Genomic DNA, 25,602 nt, shown 5'->3' on the forward strand with positions numbered 1-25,602 from the left:
GAAGGCTATCTCCGGGAGGGATTTTATCCACCCAAAGCATTGCCACACCTTCGCCATCCAACATCCGGTGATTCGATTCACCGAGCGCTTTGTGGCCGGTTGTATCAATGGGAGGTACGAACAAGATAGGTGTACTCTCATCGACTTAACCTTTCTTGAATCCTATTTGAATGTTCGAGCGGTGAGGCGTTATAACTTCAATACGCCACTTGAGATACTTACTCGGTTCAATGACATTGCTCAAGGAACCACCCAACTCAAGACCTTCGTGATGGGAGGTCTAATTACTATTTTGGCCCACCACCTTTGTCCCGGGTTCAATGCCCGAGGGACCTATACTCCTCTTGAGGGGAGGACTTTGATTGATGAGCACACCATCTTCAACAATCACCAATGGTGCAACTACACTCGAGATGGAAGTGTAGAGTGGCACACCAAAGGATGCACTTCAATGATCCTTGAAGGTTGAAAGTTACCGGGCATTGACCCAAGATTGAGCCCATATTCACCTCCACCTAGCTACCTCCTTGATATCCAAATTATTGATAATCCCCCTCAAAGGGAAGAGCCGCACCGCCAAATACCTCGTGGTGGACCGGGAAGGCCTATTCGCCCACCTTCCTACGTACCTATCCCACCATACCCTACTCCATATACCGAATTTAGGCCGACAATCCCCAATACCCCGGGTATTAATGATTTGATGGCACTCATGAATCGAGTGGACCTCGGGGTGCATAAAGGGAGGGAAGACAACTACTTGGCCCTCTACCCCCAATACTATAACATGGCTCAACAAGGGTATATTGACCCCAATGGTCCTAAGCCCTCTTGGGCACAACCGGAACTCTTGTTCCCTAATCAAGGGAACCAAGCTTGGGGTCGCGACGGCGGAGGGCATTCTAGCCAAGGTGGAGGGTACTCGGGTCAAGGAGGAGAATTTGACCAAGGAGGATAACTGTGAACCCCCGCAATAACGGTAAGATAAATACAAAAAAATAATATGCGAAAATTTAGGAAATCTTTTGAAACTTTTAAAGTTTAAAGCGCGGATTCATTAAAACCTAAAACATAACTATAGAATGCGGAAATAAATATTTAAATTATACAAACGTGGTAGTCAAGGTGGGGGAAAATATATCCCTCGAATGACAAATGATAAAAGGTGAGTATAAGCAATTCTACTAAACCGACTACTAGTCCAAGGTGCTCGCTAGCTCACACGTCTAAACCCCACAAATGCCTCTTCACAAACTGTCATTCATGTAAACATGAAAGCCACGGTCGTGGGGAGTAACTCGAGGTTCTCCCGGCCATATTATGTCGAAACGAACATAGAAAAGAACTAAAACAGGTAAGTCATGTAAGACTCTTACAAAAATATGGATATCAAGTTTATGTTTAAACATGGCAATTAAATGAGATGGAACAAGATAGATCAACATTAGCATGATAACGGTTAAACTATTCATGTGAGACAATTAAATAATATGAAGGACAAGAATACGGTAATCTAAACCAAAGCACGCATTTCAAGGAAGTTCAACATAGATGTGAGATTAGAATCTGAATCATGTGAAGCAGCTAAGTAAGGGATCAACCAATACAATTTACAAGAATAGAAATTGTAGCCATTATTTGGAAAACCACATAACAAACATTGTACGGGACGTGGCTACTAATGTCACATTCATACTTATGACTTGCATCTCACCATAAAAACGGATGGGAACATCAATCCCGACGATCATATCGCAACTAGAGGGCTTATAGCTCACCCCTAGTATGCGATAGGACCAAGTCAACCAATACAAGGCATAACTCTTACCTTGAAAGACAAATACCAATATCTATAACCAAGCAAGACATTTACTACTCATATAAGACATCCAACTCTCGGCAGGACGGCCAACGAGAGAGGTGTCGAAAGGGTATAGCCTGAAGGCATTATCAAACGAATACGACTCAACCAAGCGATACGAATCAACTTGGGAAGAGACTACTACACGGCCCAACCAAGCGATGCGAATCAACTTGGAAAGGGACTACTACACGACTCAACCAAGCGATGCGAATCAACTTGGAAAGAGACAACTACACGACCCAACCAAGCGATGCGAATCAACTTGGAAAGGGACTACTACACGACTCAACCAAGCGATGCGAATCAACTTGGAAAGAGACAACTACACGACTCAACCAAGCGATGCGAATCAACTTGGAAAGAGACAACTACACGACCCAACCAAGCGATACGAATCAACTTGGAAAGGGACTACTACACGACTCAACCAAGCGATGCGAATCAACTTGGAAAGAGACAACAACACGACCCAACCAAGCGATGCGAATCAACTTGGAAAGGGACTACTTAATAATAATGACTCATACTTGTATTAAATTAATAAATATCTCATTTCATAATTTAACATGCCGGTTGAATATAACAAGCGATAATGAATAATTTACGTTATGTGAAATCTATAGAATAAATGTGACCAACTCAAGCGACTCATTTTTATGAGCCCATCAAACAAGTCATAAAAATCCAATACTTGAAGTCATAGGAAATCCATCAAGTTAATCATGCAAAGTCCAACCATGTAATCATGTGAAGTCCAACATTTAAAACATAACAAGCCCAAAAGAAGGAAGTATGTAAATTCTCCATATAAATTATAGTGAACCCAATTTATAAAATATAATGAGCGGTAGGTGAATAAACGTTTCATTTCTCATTCACATGTTACTTAAACAAAGTATAAATAACCGATAACAAATGAATTAACTAATACGGAACACGAGGCAAAACGTAAACAAACCAAAATCCGAACTACCTATAAGCATATACGAGTCAACAAGGGAAAACTTTGGTCATGATACGAATAAAAAGCATAAACAACCATCATACACAAAGGATATATATATTTATAGAACTTGAAACGGTAAAACGGGCACCATTTACTCATACGGACTCCGAATCGAGTGATTCAAGTGGCTAAACCACCTAATTTTTCGACGCCGATCCATCTGTCATATTTTCAGTAGCATTGGAAGTTGCACCAGTCAGATACGACGGGTTCCAGGCCAACACGGGTCACCCAAAATAGTCTCAAAAATGCAACTTTAGCAAGCTAAATGGAACCGTCTCAAAACTGAAACTTTAAGCAAGTAATGATACTAGTGACATATAACAACAACCACATCTAATTACCCGTCTCATAAGAAGGCCAAAGATACCATCTTTACTCAATTTAAGCAAGTAAAACCTTGTATAAGTCCATCTTAAGCAACTACACATATAATCTCATAAGAATCACAATTACTAGCTTATAACAACAAAACATAACATATAAACATACAAATGACATAATACCGAGTAACCCATCACCGTTACCTCATTATTTCTTCAAAATGCAAGATTCCGACTCAAAACCATGTCGGTTGCCCAAAAGGAACCTCAAGAACCGAGTTCCCAAGTAAGACCTTGAAAATCGTGCCATAAAAGTCACGGCCAGCAGCAAGGGTGAGGAAAAGTCAAGATATTTCTTACCTAGGAAGATGGAGGGCGAGGAGAGGAAGAGATAGGCGCGAAAATCGTTGAAAACCGATAAGAAACGAAGGTTTTATGGCCATTTTAGTGAAGGAGGTGGAAGTTGTGTAACAATGGTGTTTTATGTTTGTTTGTTGAGGAAAGTTGCTGAAATTTTAGAGTAGAAGGAAGAAGATAGGGTTTTGAGTGTAGGATTGGTGGAGGGGAAGAAATAAAAGAAAGGCCCAATGGTCATCCTAAGCCCAAAACCTTAAATTGAGTCGATTTCCCATTAAAATACGTTTTAAACCTACTATAAACTTAAGACGGATATTTTTGTTAATATTAACATTATTATACATGTAAAGCCGCATTTTTATAAAAACGGATTTAAAATATAAATAAAATAATAAAATGGCTAATTAAATTATAAATGCCAAAACAGAAAATTCGCGGGTGTTACAATCATCCCACCTTTTAAAAAAGTTTCGTCCTCGAAACTTGAAAGTAGAAATGAAAGGTTATAAAGATAAATTCGGATTTCTTTTGAAATCGACAATGGAAGCATTTACAAGGATGGGTATAGTAATTCTTCAAAAAAACTTTTAAAAAGATGTTTCAAAAGTATAAGTCATTTTCCATGGAACGAAATAGCTCTTGTTGTGCACACAAGAACGCAAACTTTCCAAGTCAAAGACAAGTTCAAATACAAAATCATTCGCCGATAAGCATAGAACAAGTTATTAGACGTCTCCAATAACGAGTTCCAACATCCTATCAACGTTAAAACCAAATGAAAATGATAATCCACTCATATTTTCTTTTGCAAAAGCCAGATTGAAAGTATAAGATCCGTTTTTCAAACTCTAAAAGAAGTCAAATTTTTGAAAATGTAACATTAAACATCAACAAAGAATCAAATTTTTCTACGAACCTACCAAATTGCAAGCAAACCTTCATTTTCGAACCTTTAAAATAAGTAAGATTTTGCCAAAGTAGCACAAAATTTTAACAATGAATCCAAAATGGTATCTCAAATGGTTAGAAATTGCATAAAATGAAAAGCGATTTAGACACCATAATTACAAAGTACACTAAGGAACCCAAAACTTAACCACCAAAAAGACTATAACGAACTCTTAAGGGTAAAAAGTCACGGTAAGGTCAACAAGGAGGTCACAGAACATAGAGTTTTATAGGCCTCTAGTATCAAACTCAAAGGGAAGTACAACGAGTGAGGAAGAGAGGTATGAATCGGTAAAGCTTATGGTCAAAGAGAAAAGGAAAACTAGACAACACGGAAACGTCATATACTCAAACCACAAACGACAACATCATCCTAAACGGTTCCGAAAACTTCCCAATAAAATCAATCTCACAATCACAGTACCTCCAAGGGTTTCCTCAAAATAACTTACGCCACTTTACATCTAAGTCATACCATGAAACAAGGTACTTCACTATAAGTGTGATTTCACCATTCCAAATCCTCAAACAACTACAAATAACCTCCATGAGATCAAGGTCAAAGCTTCTAACAAAGCTATACTCATATCCAACTAGTGCCAACTATGATTTTCTCAAACGGTAAAACCCTCAATAAAAATCCAAATTCAAAAGTTCTTTTGCACATTCTATCATCCCAAGGAGATCTTGTTATACTCTCGAAACCTTAAGCATAGATGGTGAAAGTCTCCAAATTACGAGACAACCACCCAAAACATCTAACTCATCTCATCTCAACTCAACATCTATCGATCTCAACTTATAATCACATCTCAAGAACTCTGGCTACTAATCCTCATTACCGCAAAGTGAATACCCAAATGAGATTCCAAAACTAGCAACAACTCTCGCCTAACATGGTTCTTATGTAATCATCACAACACTCACAAAAGTATACCGACTATGCTAACCTCGAGCTCAAGTCAAACTTCCAAGTATAAACAACAAGACCAAGTTCTATAACCTTAGTAACATAGGCAATTCACACCTACACACAGAATTCCACTAATCAATTATGTTCACTTTATGTCAAGAAACTAGGTATAAGAATTACCAAGTATGTCTCGCCACACTACCTAAGTCTCTCTAACATCACAACCACTAAACCAAGGTTATGGGTCAAATACAAACAATCTCCTCAAAAGACAGAGTACTATCAAAAGGCGTAAAAGGAGGATAATCAAGGAACAAGGAACAAGTTAGGAGGGTACAAGAGTAGCTTCCAAGGAAAAAAAAAAGAGTTTAGAAGAAAGATAGGCACCAAGAGGTAAAGAATAAGGCAAGGAACACAAAGAAGGAGGAGTATCTTCGAGAAAGAAGAAGCATTCTTCAAAGGTTGAACAAACCTTTAGTTTCCGGCACTAGGCACCAAGTCTTGATCTCCACATAGGTAAGTTCACGGTCATTGATCAAAGGGCACAACAATTATTAAATGACAATGAACAAACATGTTACAACCTAACAAAGAGCAAACACACTACAGACTACCAACTTTGGTCCTTAAGTCTACCCATCTCTCATTCATTATTCAAGGTCAAAATCAAGTTTAAATTTGGGGTACACGTGTGTGCGTCGGGAGCAACAAAGGCTCTGATACCAACTGTGTGTTGGGAAATGTGTCCTCAACAATAGTGCGATCACATGATTTAAATATCATAATTAAATCTCAAATTAAGAATACGTGAGGGATGATTTATTATATAATCAACTGATCGTCATTAATCGGTAATGATTGGCTGACTAGAGTTTGACATTACTGTCGTGTGACGGTGGTGGTCAGTTGATCCCTTAAGGTCACACCTAAAGGACAATTCCCTTAATGGACAAATTGATTAATTGTATGACGATACGAGGTAATCAATTCCTTAAAAGTGAACAATTTACTTGTGAGAAAGAATATTAATATCTTATTATAATGGGATTAAATAAGATTTATTTTAGTAATAAAAGTGCATTATTACTAAAATTGCTTATTGTTTGAGAAACAATAGAGATTAGAATGAATGGTTAATTATAATTACAAGATGTTGTGAATTATACTTTTATGACTCATTTTATTTATGTGATCAAGTATCACTAGTCAATTTATTGTATGTAATTTAATTAATTTCTAAAATGATATTTATGGGATAAATATGCATTAAATTAATTAATAACATGTAAAATACTACATGTAACATATTGTGTGACAAATGACAAATTGACAAAATAAAATGGTAGTCCATTTTATGATATGGACCGAAATGGAGGGTATCATGGTGGTGTGTAGTTGATTATTTTATGAGATAAAGCTATGTGTAATCATTCCTACACACACTAGCCTTACACACCTATTATGTTGGTAAGAGAAAAAGAAAAAGGAGATTCCAATTCTTGGCATTACTCCCTTGTTCCAACCGTGCTCCTCCTCTCTATATGAGAACTTTTGTTCTCATTTTATAACTTACTCATTCATTCATCTACATGCAAGAGTTTGCTCATCTTTTTCTCTAGTTTTCTCTAACAAGTTTTTAGAGATTTACAATAAATTGTTCATCCATTCTAATATTAAAACAAGGTTACTAGTGTAGTAATAATAACAATATTAGAATACATTTTAAGGATACTAGTATAATAATCTAGTTAATTAGTATACTAGTTTAAGGGTAAGTCTTGGGTGCAATCTAAGGAGGATTTCTATACTTGGGATCTTGGAAGATCATCCATTAATATTAGCTCAAGAACAAGTGAAGGAAGGTGACCTTCCTTGTGCCCAAAATTTCGAACCACCTACAATGTAAGGAACATTGTTTTTCTCATAAATCTTTCATTTTGTTATGCATGCACTAGATCTAAAGAACAAATAATTAACAAGTTAATTAGTTCACTATTAGAGGAGTCTAATAATAGGTATATGAACCTAACAAGTGGTATCAGAGCATAAGGATGTTGCATGCATAATCGGTTATTGTTTTTCCGAGTTAAAAGGTTAACATATAAAACTTAAAAATTTGTGATTTATGAGCATAAGCCACGAAATCACTATGCATGTTATATATTCTGGTCCTAAAATGTTTTTAGGTCATTTTTATGATTCATGGAAATTTATTGCTCATTTTAAGGATTTTTGGTCATTTTATTACATTTTTATGACTAAAATGGGAATTAAAATGCTAAAAATAGTTAAATTTCGTTTCTGACCTTGAAAAATTTATATGACCTCACATGCATATTTTACAAGTTGTGTGTAAAAGGACGAGTTAATTTGATTAATTTTGCATGATTTATGATTTTTATGAGATAAAAATGGATTAAAAGAGGTAAAATGGTTAAAATTAGTTAAATTTCGAATTAAGCCATGATCTTTTAATATGATGTCACATGCAAGATTTACAGAGAGTATGTAAATTTCTAGATTTAAATATCTTCTTTAGCATGATTTATGAATTTTTGAGTAAAAATGGCATAAATAGTGACTATTTTAGCAAATATTAGCTAAAACGTATTGCATGGCTTGAGAAAATTATTTTAAGTTGCATAAATATCCCACTAATCAGATCTAAAGTTGTAAAAATTATTGGTTTAATTTTCGTATACTTTATGTATTTTATGAGATAAAACCGATAAAAATGCAACTATATTTTCTCAAAATTAATTCGAAAATTTTAACCATGTTTTTTGACATTATGAGGGTCATGGAATTATTCCAGAATGTTCAAAAATTTAAAATTCAAATTTTGAAACTTTTATGTATTAATTTGGATTTATTTCATATAAATTATGATTTTAAGGTCAAAAATGAGCATAAAATTAAATCAAGTTGAATTATTGTCAAAAATTTAGTGTTGACTGATTTTTGAGTCCTAAAATGTGTTAGGATAATTAACTTGAGCTTAGATGTGATTTAAGTGTTAATTAGTGATTTTAAAAGGTTATTATCACGCATTTCCATGAAACCGGGTTAAATGTACGACATAAGTTAAATAGGGCGATTTGGCACATGATTTTGCATGATAGGTACATATTATAATGCTGCATATTTCAATTGTTGAATGTCTTTTACTTATATAATTTTGAATTATGTAATTTTAATCTTAGTATGGCCTTAGTTTAATCGATATTACCCGTAATGAAAGGGAATATTGATTCGGTTGTAATTTAATGTGATCTCGTATCACTTTTATTTTTATTTCATTAGTTTTTTTTTCCATTTTACAAATGTATAATAGGAATAGCTTTGTATTTTTATTATTATTATTTGTAATTATGGAGCATCTACGAGACGGTGCCATTCGGAAAGGTGATCCGACAAAGACGGTGTCTTGGGAGGCGTGCCGATTGAAGATTCAAGGGACCAAAGGAGTTGGTTTCCGAATATGTAATAGATTATTTGATTTTCTATTTTAGGAAGGCCATACTAGGAATTTTATTTATTGCTTTGCATTTCTTTTAATATGTTGCATACATTGCCAAATCGCCATAACAACACATGCATATCATATCGAGTCATCGACCGTGTCAATTATAATTATCGTAGTTCACCGCTTTAGTTCACTTAAAACGTGATAGATAATAAATTGACAAGACCTCTCACATATTAAAAATTGAGAAAAAGCCTTACCAAATAGTAGAAACTCATGAAGTACCAATTTCACAAGGGAGTTAATCCGGCTTCACCGTAATACAAACCTTGTTACGTTGGCGAAATGGGGTAGTAAAAAGTTATTACATCGAAATTTGGATTGAGCTCAACGGAAGTATTGTTGACCGTAGTCGCATGTGTTCCGGGCTAAAGATGAGAATTAGAGTAATTTTTATCGACCGAGAGTTCTAAAAGTAGAATTGATTAAAAGGTTAATCTACCGAGTTATATTAATAAGGGATGAATCGGCTCACCGTGCCCAAGTTAATATGAATTTGGATCTTGGAATCATTTATGTAGTTGGGTGGAGGTCACTATATAAATGCAATACTTGTAGTTAAATTTACGAGTATTATTAAAACGATAGATGTAAATTAATTCCTTCACTTCCTATTTTGTAGTCAAAATTTGTTTTAATCAACTGCAATGGCAACTCCAAACGCGTCCGCATCCACTAGTTCCACCCCGCTTTCCAATGTGTCATGGCTCCGATCCTTCATGGATCGATGTAAGTTAGAAAAGAATGGGTCCAATTTCGCCGATTGGGATGCACAACTTCAATTGGCCGCGCAAGGTGACGACAAGCTTCGTTACCTTACCGAGGCATCTCCCACCGAACCACCTAATACTAGGTCCGCCGCTAGGCAATCCTATGAGGATTACCAAAAGGAGTCGGCTGCAATGAAAAATGTATTGATCTTTGCTATGGAGGCCGAACTCCAACGAAGTGCTATAAAGATTAGCACCGCTCATGAGATCTACATGAAGCTTGTGAACATGTTTTCACGAGCTCCTAGGGTCATTCAATATGAGGCGGCTTCCGCATTCTTTGATCTTAACATCAAAGAGGGCCAAAAGGTGAGTCCACATGTGCTCAAGTTGATAGAGCATGTTGAGACCTTGAAATCACATAAGGTGGAAATTCCCGATGAACTCGTGATTGATCGAATTCTTCATTCCCTAAGCAAAATCAAAGCATATGTTCAATTCCGGGTGAATTTTAATATGCAAGATAAGAAGGTTTCCCTTGATGAGTTGCACAAAATGCTTGTGCAAGCCGAAAGGGACATGGGGCTAAGTGTTAGCACCACCAAAGATGTGCTCAATGTTAATCAAAAGAGCAAAAGAACCTTCAAGAAAAGTGGGAAAAAGGGAAAGAAGCGAACTCCCAACAGGAACTCAGCTAAGACTTATGAAGCAAGCTCCTCCAAGCCCAAGTACAGTGCCCCCTCCGGGGACAAGTGCCACTACTGTTGTGGAGTTGGGCATTGGAAGAGAAACTGTTCCAAGTATCTTGGCGACATCAAAGCTGGAAAGGTTACTCCAGTAGGTATATAAATATCCCTATCTTTTATGTTTCAATCTCAATTAGTATGTGATACAAGTTGTGATGATTACCCTTTTTATTGTAAATAGGGCCCCCTCCTAGCAAGGACAAAGGCAAGGAGAAGCAAGCCTAGAGGATCACAAGGGAAGCTAGAGTAGCCAACCATGGTGATGAATCAATGGAAGCTTGGCTTTTAATTTGCTTTGTCTTTAATTTTATGATGAATTTCATGTTTTTAGAACTATTTTGATTTCCTTGTGTGACATGGAAATTGGTTTGTATCCTTTAAACACGGGTTGTATTTTGGATATTGGTGATTTGGTTTTCAACCCAAATCACTTGTTTTATTATGTTGTTTGTTCTAAAATCATCATCATAAATTACTTGCGTAGAGAAACATTAGATAAACAACTCAAATTGATCAAGTAGACGATTATGATGATGGGATCATTATATGTCCATAAGCTATGAATCTGATTCTCCTTATGTCTTTGTTACTTATAGTAACAACTTATTTATATAAGATCAACTCTAAGAGTTGTAATGAGTTTTTGAATTCATCGAGTAGGGAATTCTCGATACCAAATGGACATATTATTCTAATTGGATGGTCAACCGTGAGATACCTAGAATAGAGAGTCTATTAAACCAGATTACATGGATCAGACTGTCATATTATCAAGCTGCCATGTTAGGATGGCCTTTTGAAAGTTAATATATAGTCTTTGAAAACTCCTAATACTCCGTTAAATATATGTTTGTGACTCACAAAGCTATCTCTCAAGAAATTAGGTGTATTTCTGAGAGATAGAGTGGGAGTAGATTGTATCGTCACAAACATCTCTTATAGTTGAAATGTTACTTTGTGAAAGTAATAGAGTTATAGAGTTGGAGTGTAGATGAACTATAGTCTATGAAGATAGATTAGAAGTATAGTTCAGTGGGAGTTTATCGCACATGTCTTATTGTTTAAAAATATTACTTTGTGAAAGTGATAGGATTATGACCATGTTACATACGAGCCGAAGCATTACAATCCGAAAATTGTTACTCAAGAGTAGATTTACTTGAAGGCGCGGGTCTCCTTAAAGGTAAATAGAGCTTTAGAGTACACAAATGCATAAGATTTACATAAAGATGTTGATCAAGACAAATTGTGTTAGGAATTGCCGCATTTCATTTTAATGAAGAATGGCAAATATAATTCGCTTTTCTAAAATGGGAATTTAGAGAAGGAAATGTTTAAAAACACAAAACCTTAGATGAAGATCTAAGAATCCTAACATATTATGCGTAGCTATCTTAAGTGATCACAAGATGATCTTAAGCTAGCATTAAAGGATTATACTTTTCGTTCATGTGATTATAGTGAATTGTTTCATTCACATGATTGAAGAATCATGATATACATGAAGATAAGTGGGAGCTAGAATTATTTCTCCATGTCATATATGTTGATAACATATTACTTATTGAGAATAATATACCAATGATCTCTTCTGGTAAGAGTAATTGGAAGACTTGGAAAGGGATGCAAAGTATTCTAGATTTTGAATCTATGTGAGAGAAAATTGGCATAGAGTTGAGAGTCTTATGAAGATAAGTTCTTTCGTATCTGTTTAACATCAACAAAGTTGAATGGCTTATTCATGATGATGAAAGTGGAATTACTATGATGGAATCATAGTCGTTCACTGAACCCATTAAGTTGTTGATTACATGAAATCGATTGCTAATGTTTCCGCCATTAGAACGATTATGTATGCCAACAGACGCCTTTTCTTGTGATGTACCATATGCTAGGTGCATGATGAGTCAATAATAAGTTAATTCATAAGATGGGCTTGTGAAAGCCTTAAAGTACGATTGATGACTTGTACACATGTTTGGATGATAAACTAAGTTAAGGTGTTGAAGGGTTGCACAAACTTTAGTTTCCAAACCAAAAGGGATTTGTTGAAATCCTAGGATGAATTGTTGACAAAGGAGTAAGAGACTAAGAAAGGTGTTTTAGTTTCACGCATTGCAAAAATCTACAAAAGGAATCCAAGTTGTGATAAAATAGTCAACGTAGGGATTAAGGGTGAATCCCTCTACAAGTGACTTTATCACAAGTTATGCGTTAACAGTGGGAGCGTCTTTTAAGTTAAAGAGCCCAAGTCTAGTATGAAGTCCAGACATATACTTGGAGAAATTCATATCATTAGAGATGACATTGAATGGAAGGAAATAGCAATTAAAAGGTTGCAATATACGGATATCGGGTATATCCACTTTCCAAGCTTTTATTGCATTTAAACTGGTGTTTATAATACACTAGAGATTATAGAATATGAAGTAGTAATAGTGTATTGACTATTCATATGTGATAATCACATTTATCGTTTGAGTTTTATTAAACTCACCCGCTACTTTGTCGTATCCGAATGGGTTGTAGAGACAAATTGAACCCCATTAAAGTGAACTGGATTGACATGGTATTCGCCCCTAGTTACTCATATGAGGTGACGTCTCGAAGTGACTAGAGTGTGATGCGATTGATGGCAAGTTCAAGTGCCATAGAGTCATGTGGGATGACTAGTCGATCACATAGGCGGTATGTACGGACAATACGTCGGGCGTGACCGCTTATAGAGTTCTGGTAATTCGTAAAGCCTGGTCGTGGCAAGAGCTACTATAGTATTCTTATGAGTCAATTCTTTTGACTAGAGACTATTCGCCCAAGTTGGCACAACTTCTGATTAGCTTTGATTTATACTCTACGATTTCTTAAACGAGGTCAAACTGGGTATATTTTGGGTTATGATGGATTGTGGGTGAACAAGGGAATAAGGCGATAGGAATTGTCCACCCCTTGTCAGGGTTGTTTGAAATCTCAAGGCCACTCGAGGAGTAGTTAACTGGAAATGCGTGGCCACGCTCGGAAGGTATCTATGATAGATAATTCCGGTCAGACAGTTAATCTCCAGATCGAGAAAACCACTCAAGATATGATCAAATGTAAATACGACCTGCAAGACACCTTGCATTGAGTGGGAGATTGTAATAGGACAAGAGAATTGGTGACGCACACTTGTCGAGGACAAGTGGGAGATTGTTGGGAAATGTGTCCTCAACAATAGTGCGATCACATGATTTAAATATCATAATTAAATCTCAAATTAAGAATACGTGAGGGATGATTTATTATATAATCAACTGATCGTCATTAATCGGTAATGATTGGCTGACTAGAGTTTGACATTACTGTCGTGTGACGGTGGTGGTCAGTTGATCCCTTAAGGTCACACCTAAAGGACAATTCCCTTAATGGACAAATTGATTAATTGTATGACGATACGAGGTAATCAATTCCTTAAAAGTGAACAATTTACTTGTGAGAAAGAATATTAATATCTTATTATAATGGGATTAAATAAGATTTATTTTAGTAATAAAAGTGCATTATTACTAAAATTGCTTATTGTTTGAGAAACAATAGAGATTAGAATGAATGGTTAATTATAATTACAAGATGTTGTGAATTATAATTTTATGACTCATTTTATTTATGTGATCAAGTATCACTAGTCAATTTATTGTATGTAATTTAATTAATTTCTAAAATGATATTTATGGGATAAATATGCATTAAATTAATTAATAACATGTAAAATACTACATGTAACATATTGTGTGACAAATGACAAATTGACAAAATAAAATGGTAGTCCATTTTATGATATGGACCGAAATGGAGGGTATCATGGTGGTGTGTAGTTGATTATTTTATGAGATAAAGCTATGTGTAATCATTCCTACACACACTAGCCTTACACACCTATTATGTTGGTAAGAGAAAAAGAAAAAGGAGATTCCAATTCTTGGCATTACTCCCTTGTTCCAACCGTGCTCCCTCCCTCTCTATATGAGAACTTTTGTTCTCATTTTATAACTTACTCATTCATTCATCTACATGCAAGAGTTTGCTCATCTTTTTCTCTAGTTTTCTCTAATAAGTTTTTAGAGATTTACAATAAATTGTTCATCCATTCTAATATTAAAACAAGGTTACTAGTGTAGTAATAATAACAATATTAGAATACATTTTAAGGATACTAGTATAATAATCTAGTTAATTAGTATACTAGTTTAAGGGTAAGTCTTGGGTGCAATCTAAGGAGGATTTCTATACTTGGGATCTTGGAAGATCATCCATTAATATTAGCTCAAGAACAAGTGAAGGAAGGTGACCTTCCTTGTGCCCAAAATTTCGAACCACCTACAATGTAAGGAACATTGTTTTTCTCATAAATCTTTCATTTTGTTATGCATGCACTAGATCTAAAGAACAAATAATTAACAAGTTAATTAGTTCACTATTAGAGGAGTCTAATAATAGGTATATGAACCTAACACTGTGAACCCCCGCAATAACGGTAAGATAAATACAAAAAAATAATATGCGAAAATTTAGGAAATCTTTTGAAACTTTTAAAGTTTAAAGCGCGGATTCATTAAAACCTAAAACATAACTATAGAATGCGGAAATAAATATTTAAATTATACAAACGTGGTAGTCAAGGTGGGGGAAAATATATCCCTCGAATGACAAATGATAAAAGGTGAGTATAAGCAATTCTACTAAACCGACTACTAGTCCAAGGTGCTCGCTAGCTCACACGTCTAAACCCCACAAATGCCTCTTCACAAACCTGTCATTCATGTAAACATGAAAGCCACAGTCAGTGGGGAGTAACTCAGGGTTCTCCCAGCCATATTATGTCGAAACGAACATAGAAAAGAACTAAAACAGGTAAGTCATGTAAGACTCTTACAAAAATATGGATATCAAGTTTATGTTTAAACATGGCAATTAAATGAGATGGAACAAGATAGATCAACATTAGCATGATAACGGTTAAACTATTCATGTGAGACAATTAAATAATATGAAGGACAAGAATACGGTAATCTAAACCAAAGCACGCATTTCAAGGAAGTTCAACATAGATGTGAGATTAGAATCTGAATCATGTGAAGCAGCTAAGTAAGGGATCAACCAATACAATTTACAAGAATAGAAATTGTAGCCATTATTTGGAAAACCACATAACAAACATTGTACGGGACGTGGCTACTAATGTCACATTCATACTTATGACTTGCATCTCACCATAAAAACGGATGGGAACATCAATCCCGACGATCATATCGCAACTAGAGGGCTTATAGCTCACCCCTAGTATGCGATAGGACCAAGTCAACCAATACAAGGCATAACTCTTACCTTGAAAGACAAATACCAATATCTATAACCAAGCAAGACATTTACTACTCATATAAGACATCCAACTCTCGGCAGGACGGCCAACGAGAGAGGTGTCGAAAGGGTATAGCCTGAAGGCATTATCAAACGAATACGACTCAACCAAGCGATACGAATCAACTTGGGAAGAGACTACTACACGGCCCAACCAAGCGATGCGAATCAACTTGGAAAGGGACTACTACACGACTCAACCAAGCGATGCGAATCAACTTGGAAAGAGACAACTACACGACCCAACCAAGCGATGCGAATCAACTTGGAAAGGGACTACTACACGACTCAACCAAGCGATGCGAATCAACTTGGAAAGAGACAACTACACGACTCAACCAAGCGATGCGAATCAACTTGGAAAGAGACAACTACACGACCCAACCAAGCGATACGAATCAACTTGGAAAGGGACTACTACACGACTCAACCAAGCGATGCGAATCAACTTGGAAAGAGACAACTACACGACCCAACCAAGCGATGCGAATCAACTTGGAAAGGGACTACTTAATAATAATGACTCATACTTGTATTAAATTAATAAATATCTCATTTCATAATTTAACATGCCGGTTGAATATAACAAGCGATAATGAATAATTTACGTTATGTGAAATCTATAGAATAAATGTGACCAACTCAAGCGACTCATTTTTATGAGCCCATCAAACAAGTCATAAAAATCCAATACTTGAAGTCATAGGAAATCCATCAAGTTAATCATGCAAAGTCCAATCATGTAATCATGTGAAGTCCAACATTTAAAACATAACAAGCCCAAAAGAAGGAAGTATGTAAATTCTCCATATAAATTATAGTGAACCCAATTTATAAAATATAATGAGCGGTAGGTGAATGAACGTTTCATTTCTCATTCACATGTTACTTAAACAAAGTATAAATAACCGATAACAAATGAATTAACTAATACGGAACACGAGGCAAAACGTAAACAAACCAAAATCCGAACTACCTATAAGCATATACGAGTCAACAAGGGAAAACTTTGGTCATGATACGAATAAAAAGCATAAACAACCATCATACACAAAGGATATATATATTTATAGAACTTGAAACGGTAAAACGGGCACCATTTACTCATACGGACTCCGAATCGAGTGATTCAAGTGGCTAAACCACCTAATTTTTCGACGCCGATCCATCTGTCATATTTTCAGTAGCATTGGAAGTTGCACCAGTCAGATACGACGGGTTCCAGGCCAACACGGGTCACCCAAAATAGTCTCAAAAATGCAACTTTAGCAAGCTAAATGGAACCGTCTCAAAACTGAAACTTTAAGCAAGTAATGATACTAGTGACATATAACAACAACCACATCTAATTACCCGTCTCATAAGAAGGCCAAAGATACCATCTTTACTCAATTTAAGCAAGTAAAACCTTGTATAAGTCCATCTTAAGCAACTACACATATAATCTCATAAGAATCACAATTACTAGCTTATAACAACAAAACATAACATATAAACATACAAATGACATAATACCGAGTAACCCATCACCGTTACCTCATTATTTCTTCAAAATGCAAGATTCCGACTCAAAACCATGTCGGTTGCCCAAAAGGAACCTCAAGAACCGAGTTCCCAAGTAAGACCTTGAAAATCGTGCCATAAAAGTCACGGCCAGCAGCAAGGGTGAGGAAAAGTCAAGATATTTCTTACCTAGGAAGATGGAGGGCGAGGAGAGGAAGAGATAGGCGCGAAAATCGTTGAAAACCGATAAGAAACGAAGGTTTTATGGCCATTTTAGTGAAGGAGGTGGAAGTTGTGTAACAATGGTGTTTTATGTTTGTTTGTTGAGGAAAGTTGCTGAAATTTTAGAGTAGAAGGAAGAAGATAGGGTTTTGAGTGTAGGATTGGTGGAGGGGAAGAAATAAAAGAAAGGCCCAATGGTCATCCTAAGCCCAAAACCTTAAATTGAGTCGATTTCCCATTAAAATACGTTTTAAACCTACTATAAACTTAAGACGGATATTTTTGTTAATATTAACATTATTATACATGTAAAGCCGCATTTTTATAAAAACGGATTTAAAATATAAATAAAATAATAAAATGGCTAATTAAATTATAAATGCCAAAATAGAAAATTCGCGGGTGTTACAATATTGGGGCCAAGCACCCGGATATGATCAAGCCGGAAGTTCTCATCATTATGGCTATGCTGAAGATGAGGATGAAGAGTGAAAGAGGCCTACCTCACCACCTCCATTTGTATGATACCCACCTCTCCCTCTCTCTTTTGTATATACATTGCATTTAGTGTGATTTTCGCATGCATTTGTATTATATTTCATATTGCATTTGCATTAGTTAGTTCATATAGTATAGTTTGCATTGTATTATATCTCACATGATTCATATAGATAGTTCCATATAGATTAGAATTCATGCATAGTTACTAATGGCCAAACCTATTCATTTCTACACTAGAAATAGTGTTTAAATCGGTTTGGGGAGGTTTGATCATAGGTGACCATAGTCTACTAGAAAACATGCATCATCTAGTATAGACTAGTTTGCATTCATTTGTTATATATGTCATATAGAATTGCATTTAGCTAGAGCATGCATTCATTCATATCATATCATTCAAAAAAATCAAAAAATCAAAAACATGTATTTCCTTTTTCCTACTCCTACATGTACGTTGAGGACAATGTCCAAAATAAAGTGGGGGATGGGAATTTATATTCGAAAATACATAAAAATTGAAAAATTTCGAAAAACCCCAAAAATATGTTCTTTAATTTCATAAAATCAAAAACCATAAAAATTTGAAAAATTTAAAATCCAAAAACATGTTCATTTCCTTTGTAGTGTAGTCTTGTATATATTCTGTACATATTATGGTTGTTTATCCTTTTTCACATTGATCGACTACGCCACATCCGAGACATGAGGATATTGAAGACCGCATGGTATGATCTTTCCAATCTCCTTTTTCCTCTTTATGTTAATGACTATGTGGTTTTATTTTGATTGATGCGGTATAACAATGTGAATTTAGGATTGCATTTAGATTATATGGCATATTAGTTGGTAGATCCATTTGCATTAGGATGTATATATGATAGTTGCATCATGGCATGTAGTTTGCAATGTTAGAAAATTTTTGCGAAACCGTCTACTTGGGAAACTTGACAAGTGTATATAGGCCCTAGTAGATGTTTTTTCTTCTTAAGACTTTGCTTGTTAGAATACTTGTAAAACACCCTAGGATGTGTCATCCTAGTATCCTTTGACCCATGGATTAAGGCCTAGTCAAGAGTACCTTGTGGTGTGATAACTCCTTGGCTACCGTTTATTCCAAGGTGACCCTTGAAACCATGCATCCATCCATCATCCATGTTCTACCACATTTTTATCATCAAAGGGAATGGGCACAAAAAGAAATTCTTCAAAAATTTGAGTTCAAGAAAAGAAAAGAAATGAAAGAAAGTTTGCAAAATGCATCAAAAGAAAAGAGGAGTAGCAAAAATAAACTCCTAAGCTTCAAATATAAGCCACCCTCACTACATATGGGGTGACTTTGAAAATGTTCAAAAAGAAATGCAAAAAGTTGAAAGTTGTCAAGTGTTGAAAAGCCAAAAATCAAAAGAAATGGCAAAAGAAAGTGTTCTGAAATGTTATATGCCACAAGAAATTGGGGGGAAAAACAAAAACAAAAGCAAACTCCCAAAGTGAAACTCAAATCTCTATTGATCCCTTTATCCATCGTATCCATTTTTGTGCATGGTAGAGAGGGGACGACCCTTCTTCTTGTCTAGGCAAGAGGGGGAATTCCGCGATCCTCCAGTGTTTCTAACACCATAGGGAGTCTATTCTTGACAAAAACATTTAACGATTGAGGACAAAGGTACCCTAGCTTGACATAATTTGGAGGTGATTTGTTGGTATCCTTCAAGGCTTAGTAGTTTAAAGAAATTGCATCCATGAAGAAGTGTGTACCCTTGAATTGCTTCCCTTGTAGATAATTTCCGCCACTTAGATGAGGAAAGTGGATATTCTTTTGTAGATGCATCCATTACTTGATTTCATGTGCTTTAATGTTTGGATGTGTCGCCATTTTGTCAAGACCCACCTTGCCTTGAAAGAAGGCATCGTACCTCATGGTTGTCTTGTTGTGAGTTGAAGGGGCGGAGTGAGACCCGCTAATTGTCTCATATCGGCTATGTTATTAGGTTAGTTTAAAATAATGGTCCTAGTCTTTGTCACCTCTTTACTCGAGACGAGTAAAGGTTCGGTTTGGGGATATTTAATGTGACCATAATTAGCGCATATTTAGCCCCCGAATTAGCCTTGTTCCCATGCTTTTTAGTGCATATTTAGGTCATTTACTATCTTTAGTTCTTTGTTTTGCATATTCTTTGAGATTTTGATCCCTTGGTAGGAAAGGAGTAAGAATCTTGCATTTTCATGGCAAAACGAGACTAAATTGATCGAATCCAATGACCAAGCATCAAGGAGAGATAAGATTAGAAGGCCTTTGTACATATGATAGTAGATGAGAAATGTTGAGAAAGGATCCTTGAGTCCCCAAGGAAATCCCCGAGGAATTTATGAAGAAAAGGGGAGAAAAAAAGAAGAAATCTTGCTGAAGAACAATCCGTGCGGATTGACTACAATCCGGCCGTCCTCCACCTGCACAATCCGTGCGGTTTCATCCCAAGACGCTCGGGTTAGCACTGCCACAATCCGCCCGGATTCCTCCAAAACCGCCCGTGTTCCACCGCCATAATCCGTCCGCCCCGACTCCAAAACGCACGGATTCCTCTACAGCGCAATTTCGTCTTCTCCAAGCTACAAAGAAAGAAGCCCTTCCTTCAAAAAATACCGGCTCCTCCCTGCTCAATCTAAAAAGGTGTAATTACTAGTTTAGCCCTTAGTTAACCCTAATGCATTGATGTGACCATAATTAGCGCATATTTAGCCCCCGAATTAGCCTTGTTCCCATGCTTTTTAGTGCATATTTGGGTCATTTATTATCTTTAGTTCTTTGTTTTGCATATTCTTTGAGATTTTGATCCCTTGGTAGGAAAGGAGTAAGAATCTTGCATTTTCATGGCAAAACGAGACTAAATTGATCGAATCCAATGACCAAGCATCAAGGAGAGACAAGATTAGAAGGCCTTTGTACATATTATAGTAGATGAGCAATGTAGAGAAATGATCCTTGAGTCCCCAAGGAAATCCCCAAGGAATTTATGAAGAAAAGGGAAGAAAAGAAGAAGAAATCCTGCTGAAGAACAATCTGTGCGGATTGACTACAATCCGGCCGTCCTCCTCCTGCACAATCCGTGCGGATTCATCCAAAGACGCTCGGATTATCACTGCTACAATCCGCCCGGAATCCTCCAAAGCCGCTCGGGTTCCACCGCCAGAATCCGCCCGTCTCGACACTAATCCGCTCGGATTCCTTTACAGCGCAATTTCGTCTTCTCCAAGCTACAAAGAAAGAAGCCCTTCCTTCGAAAAATACCGGCTCCTCCCTGCTCAATCTAAAAAGTGTAATTACTAGTTTAGCCCTTAGTTAACCTTAATGCATCCCCCTAATTTCCACTATAAATACCCCATTAGTCTAATTAGGAGAGCATGTTCTTCTTATCAATAATTAGAGTAGTTAATCTTAATCAAATCTCTCTTTAGTATTATAATCAACAATTAATCAAGTTCTAATACAAGTTTTATTTCCTTAATCTCTCTTTTGTTCATCCTTTGTTTTGGTTAATTGAAGATTATTTGGGTTATTATTGGGAGATTGACAACCTCTCAATCAAGCATCAAGTACTTCTTTTATTCTTTGCTTTATTATTGGAATCATTAGTAGGTATAATTCTCTTAATCCCTTTTTAATTATTGTTAATTACTTTCATTTATTCATCATGTTTCGTTTTGTTGGTATGATTGACAACCTTGCTAGCATGATCAACATGATAATGAGTGAGTAGTCACTTAGCTAGGGTTAATGGGTGATTAGGGGAAACCAACATGGGGAATGATTCATGCTTAAATTAATATGCTTTCATGTTTTATTTACTTGCTTGTTTTGATCTCAACTCATGCACATGTTATATTTGATGAAATGCTAAGCCTATGAATCCTTGCATTTACCACCATCTCCTATCTTTTCAATGAGACTTGTAAGACATAAACCAACTCGAGTCTCATTAGACCATGCATGTTGTTGAGTAGGGAAGACTAAGTCGACTTGTAGGTGTTGTACAATCTAATCGATTCGGCTCCGGGACCCAAACTTTCCTTGGATTGTAAGATATAACCCAACTCAATCCATCACAACAATAATTGCTTGCTTATAATTTGAGAACATGTTTGTATGATCAATTCCCATGATTCCCCTATGATCCCATGACACCCTAGTGCTTTTTAATCAATTGTTTACACCCCTTTTATTTCATCTTGCTTGTTTATTTTCATTGCTATTTTAGTTAGTGACCTTCTACATCAACCCAATTTGTGACACCCCTAAGACACCACTAGTTTCAATAGAAATCTCATCTCAATTCCCGTCCCTTGGGATCCGACCTTTAATTGCCTCTTTACTAATTGTAGAGTTGTTTGTGAAGCTATAAATTGTGTTTTGATTCAGACGTGACCTAACGACCACACCTTTAATTGTGAACACGAAACGGAACCGATCAAAAATGGCGTCGTTGCCGGGGACGGTGTTAGCTTGATTTAGATTTCTTACATTGTTATTAGTCGTGTCTTTCTTTGCCTTGGGGAAGTAAAACTCCTCAAGGTTTGTTCTAATTGTTTTCGAGTTGTTTGATATTTTGCATGTCTAGAAGGTCACAAGATGATTTGTTGCCTTTTGACCGTGAAATTGAAAGAACCTTGACGAACAATAGGAGATTTGCTAGGAGGAATTTGAGAGGTATTAGTGAGGTTGTTCAACCAACAATTGAGTTCATCAACCCTTTTGCAAGAGAAGGAGAGGAGAACCCATTACAAAATACTCCACAAAATCAACCTACAATGCCTAAATTCTCGTCACATTCCGTACCCACCGAGGAGAACCTACCCAATGGTACTCCTACACCACAACATCTAACCGGAAATTTTATTGCCAAATCCGCCTTTATCCAATTAGTCGAAAGGAGCCAATTTGGGAGGATGCCTAGTGAAGACCCTCATTCTCATATGGAAACCTTTTGTTACTATTGTGATGCGATCTCTCAAACCGGTGTTACTCAAGACCAAATTCGATGGGTCTTATTTCCTTTTTCTCTAATTGGCACCGCGAAACAATGGTTGAAGGGCCTTGATAAGGCCACTCTCGGAATTGATACTTGGAAGAAGTTGGCTCTAGCTTTCTACAAAAAATTCTACCCACCGGAAAAGACTAACATGCTAAGAGCTCAAATTACGGGTTTTAAGCAAAGGGATGAAGAATCTTTGTATGAATCTTGGGAGCGGTTTAAGGGAATTTGTCGCTCATGTCCTCACCATGGACTTAGCGAATGCTTCTTGGTACAACAATTTTGGGACGGTCTATATGAAGATTCAAGGAACATTCTCAACATGGGATCAAATGGAATGTTCACCGAAGTTGGTGACAATCAAACATGGAACAAAATTAAGGAAATGGCGGTCCATAACTCACAATATAGTAGACCTCGCAAGGCTACTAGAGGAGGAAAGCATGAAGTGGACTCCATTACTGAATTGGGTGCTCAACTTAGTGCTCATATTGACACAATCAATTTGAAGTTTGAACAAGCTGTGGCTAGACTTGAAGAAACCTCAAAATCATCAAAGCATCATGTTAATGCCATGACGGCATCTTCATCAATCCCAAGTGGGATATGTGAGAATTGTGGAACTTTGGGACATGACCAAAATGAATGTAGGGGAACAAATGAACAAGTGAATGCTTTCCAAGCATACAAGAGTGGTACCCCTTATTCCAACTATTACAATGAGAACACCAAATTTCATCCAAATCTCTCATACAAAAGCAAAAATGTTCAAAACCCTCAAACGACATACACCCCACCTCCCATGAGAAACCAAAATCAAAGACCCTTTTACAATCAAAACCAAGGTTACCAAAATCAAAATCCATACAATCACCAAAATGACCAAGGTTTTGATGTCCAAAAAGCGGTCCTCCAAATGCAAAAGAATCCACAAGAATTTTTCACTCAAATGCAAAAAGATAGTCAAGCAAAGGAAACCACCATCAACAACATCCTAGCTCACACCAAGATGTTGGAAACACAATTGACTCAACTAGCATCTTCAAGCTCACAAAGACAAAAGGGGCAATTACCACCTCAAAGTAATCCCCCAAGACATGAAACGGTTAGTGCCATTCACTTGAGAAGTGGTACAAGGTATGAAGCACCGAAGAAGCAAGTTGAGGATGAAGTTGTGGAAGCTAGTGATAAGGAAGAAATTGTGCAAAACTCCAAAGATGGAGAATCATCAAAAGAAGAAAGTTCAAAGAAAAATGAAGACAAGGTCAAGGAGAAGGAGCCCATTGTGATTAGACTTCCTTTTCCAAGTCGTCAAGCCAAGCCCAAATTTGATGACCAACTTGGAAAGTTTATGGAAATTGTGAAGAATTTGGAAGTCTCAATTCCTTTCACGGAATTAATCAATCACGTGCCGGCCTATGCGAAATACATGAAAGATATCCTCACAAAGAAGAAGTCGATCCGGAAACTTGAGACTATCGCCTTCACTAAGGTGAGTAGTGCAATAATCCAAGGGAGTTCACCTCCAAAACTAAAGGATCCGGGAAGCTTCTCAATACCGTGTACCATTGGCGACACCACAATCAACAAAGCCTTATGTGATCTAAGGGCTAGTGTGAGTGTTATGCCGTATTCGGTAAGTAAAAGGTTGGGGATGGGAGAGCTTAAATGCACCAACGTCACACTCCAAATGGCCGATAGATCGACGAAGACACCATTAGGGATATTGGAAGATGTCCCCGTGCGAATTGGGAAGTTTTTAATCCCGGTGGACTTTGTCATTGTTGATATGGAGGAAGATTCCAACATTCCAATCATTCTAGGAAGACCTTTCCTACACACCGCGGGTGCGGTGATTGATGTGAAACATGGTGAGCTCACTCTAGAAGTGGGAGATGAAAGCATAAACTTTAATCTTGACAAGACTATGAGAGCTCCTCGTTTGCATGAACAGTGTTTCATGATTGATCATTATACCCGAAAGGATGAGAGGAAGAAATCGGAACTCCAATGGAAGAAGAAAATTGAAGATGCTCCATTCAAAGAGCAAGTGAATTGTGACAAGAAGAGCTTGCAAAGCTCATCAAAATCAATCGAAGAAGAAGAAGATGGCCTCATTGGCCAAGAGAAGAATTTGGGAGAGTTGTCTCCATCAAATCAAGAGATTTTCAATGATCAACTTAATGAAGTTTGTGGTCTTTGGGACGACGAATTTGAAGGGATTTTTAATCCCTACATTGGTAATGCCATCGATCAAGACCGACAACAAGGGCCAAGGTCTATTGAAGACCTCTACCATGATAATGAACAAGCTTTTGATTACTTTTTCAAGGTGTTGAGCAACAACAACAACACCTTGGACATGCCCCCTTGACATCTCATCAAGAATGAGAGTTTGGTGGAGTCCTCCCTAAACCACCATTTGTAAATATTTCTAACTCCCTAACTCGCATTTCAATTCTTGTATTGCATTTTTGTCATCTTTGGATTTTTATTTACTTTGATCAAGTTAATTGTCATGTTTGAGAGAAGTGAGGGAGGGACTAATAATTTCAATCGATG

At 36.7% G+C, this 25,602-nt stretch overlaps 1 non-coding gene across 1 annotated transcript; it reads right to left on the bottom strand.

Annotated features, from left to right (window-relative positions):
• Positions 1-23,188: 23,188 nt before the first annotated feature.
• LOC141597700 (small nucleolar RNA R71) lies at positions 23,189-23,295 on the bottom strand. Its single transcript, XR_012522920.1, has one exon. It is a non-coding gene; the product is annotated as a small nucleolar RNA R71 (small nucleolar RNA).
• Between the last annotated feature and the right edge of the window lie 2,307 nt (positions 23,296-25,602).

Source organism: Silene latifolia, chromosome 8 (genome assembly GCF_048544455.1).
Source record: "Silene latifolia isolate original U9 population chromosome 8, ASM4854445v1, whole genome shotgun sequence".
Classification (NCBI taxonomy): Eukaryota; Viridiplantae; Streptophyta; class Magnoliopsida; order Caryophyllales; family Caryophyllaceae; genus Silene; species Silene latifolia.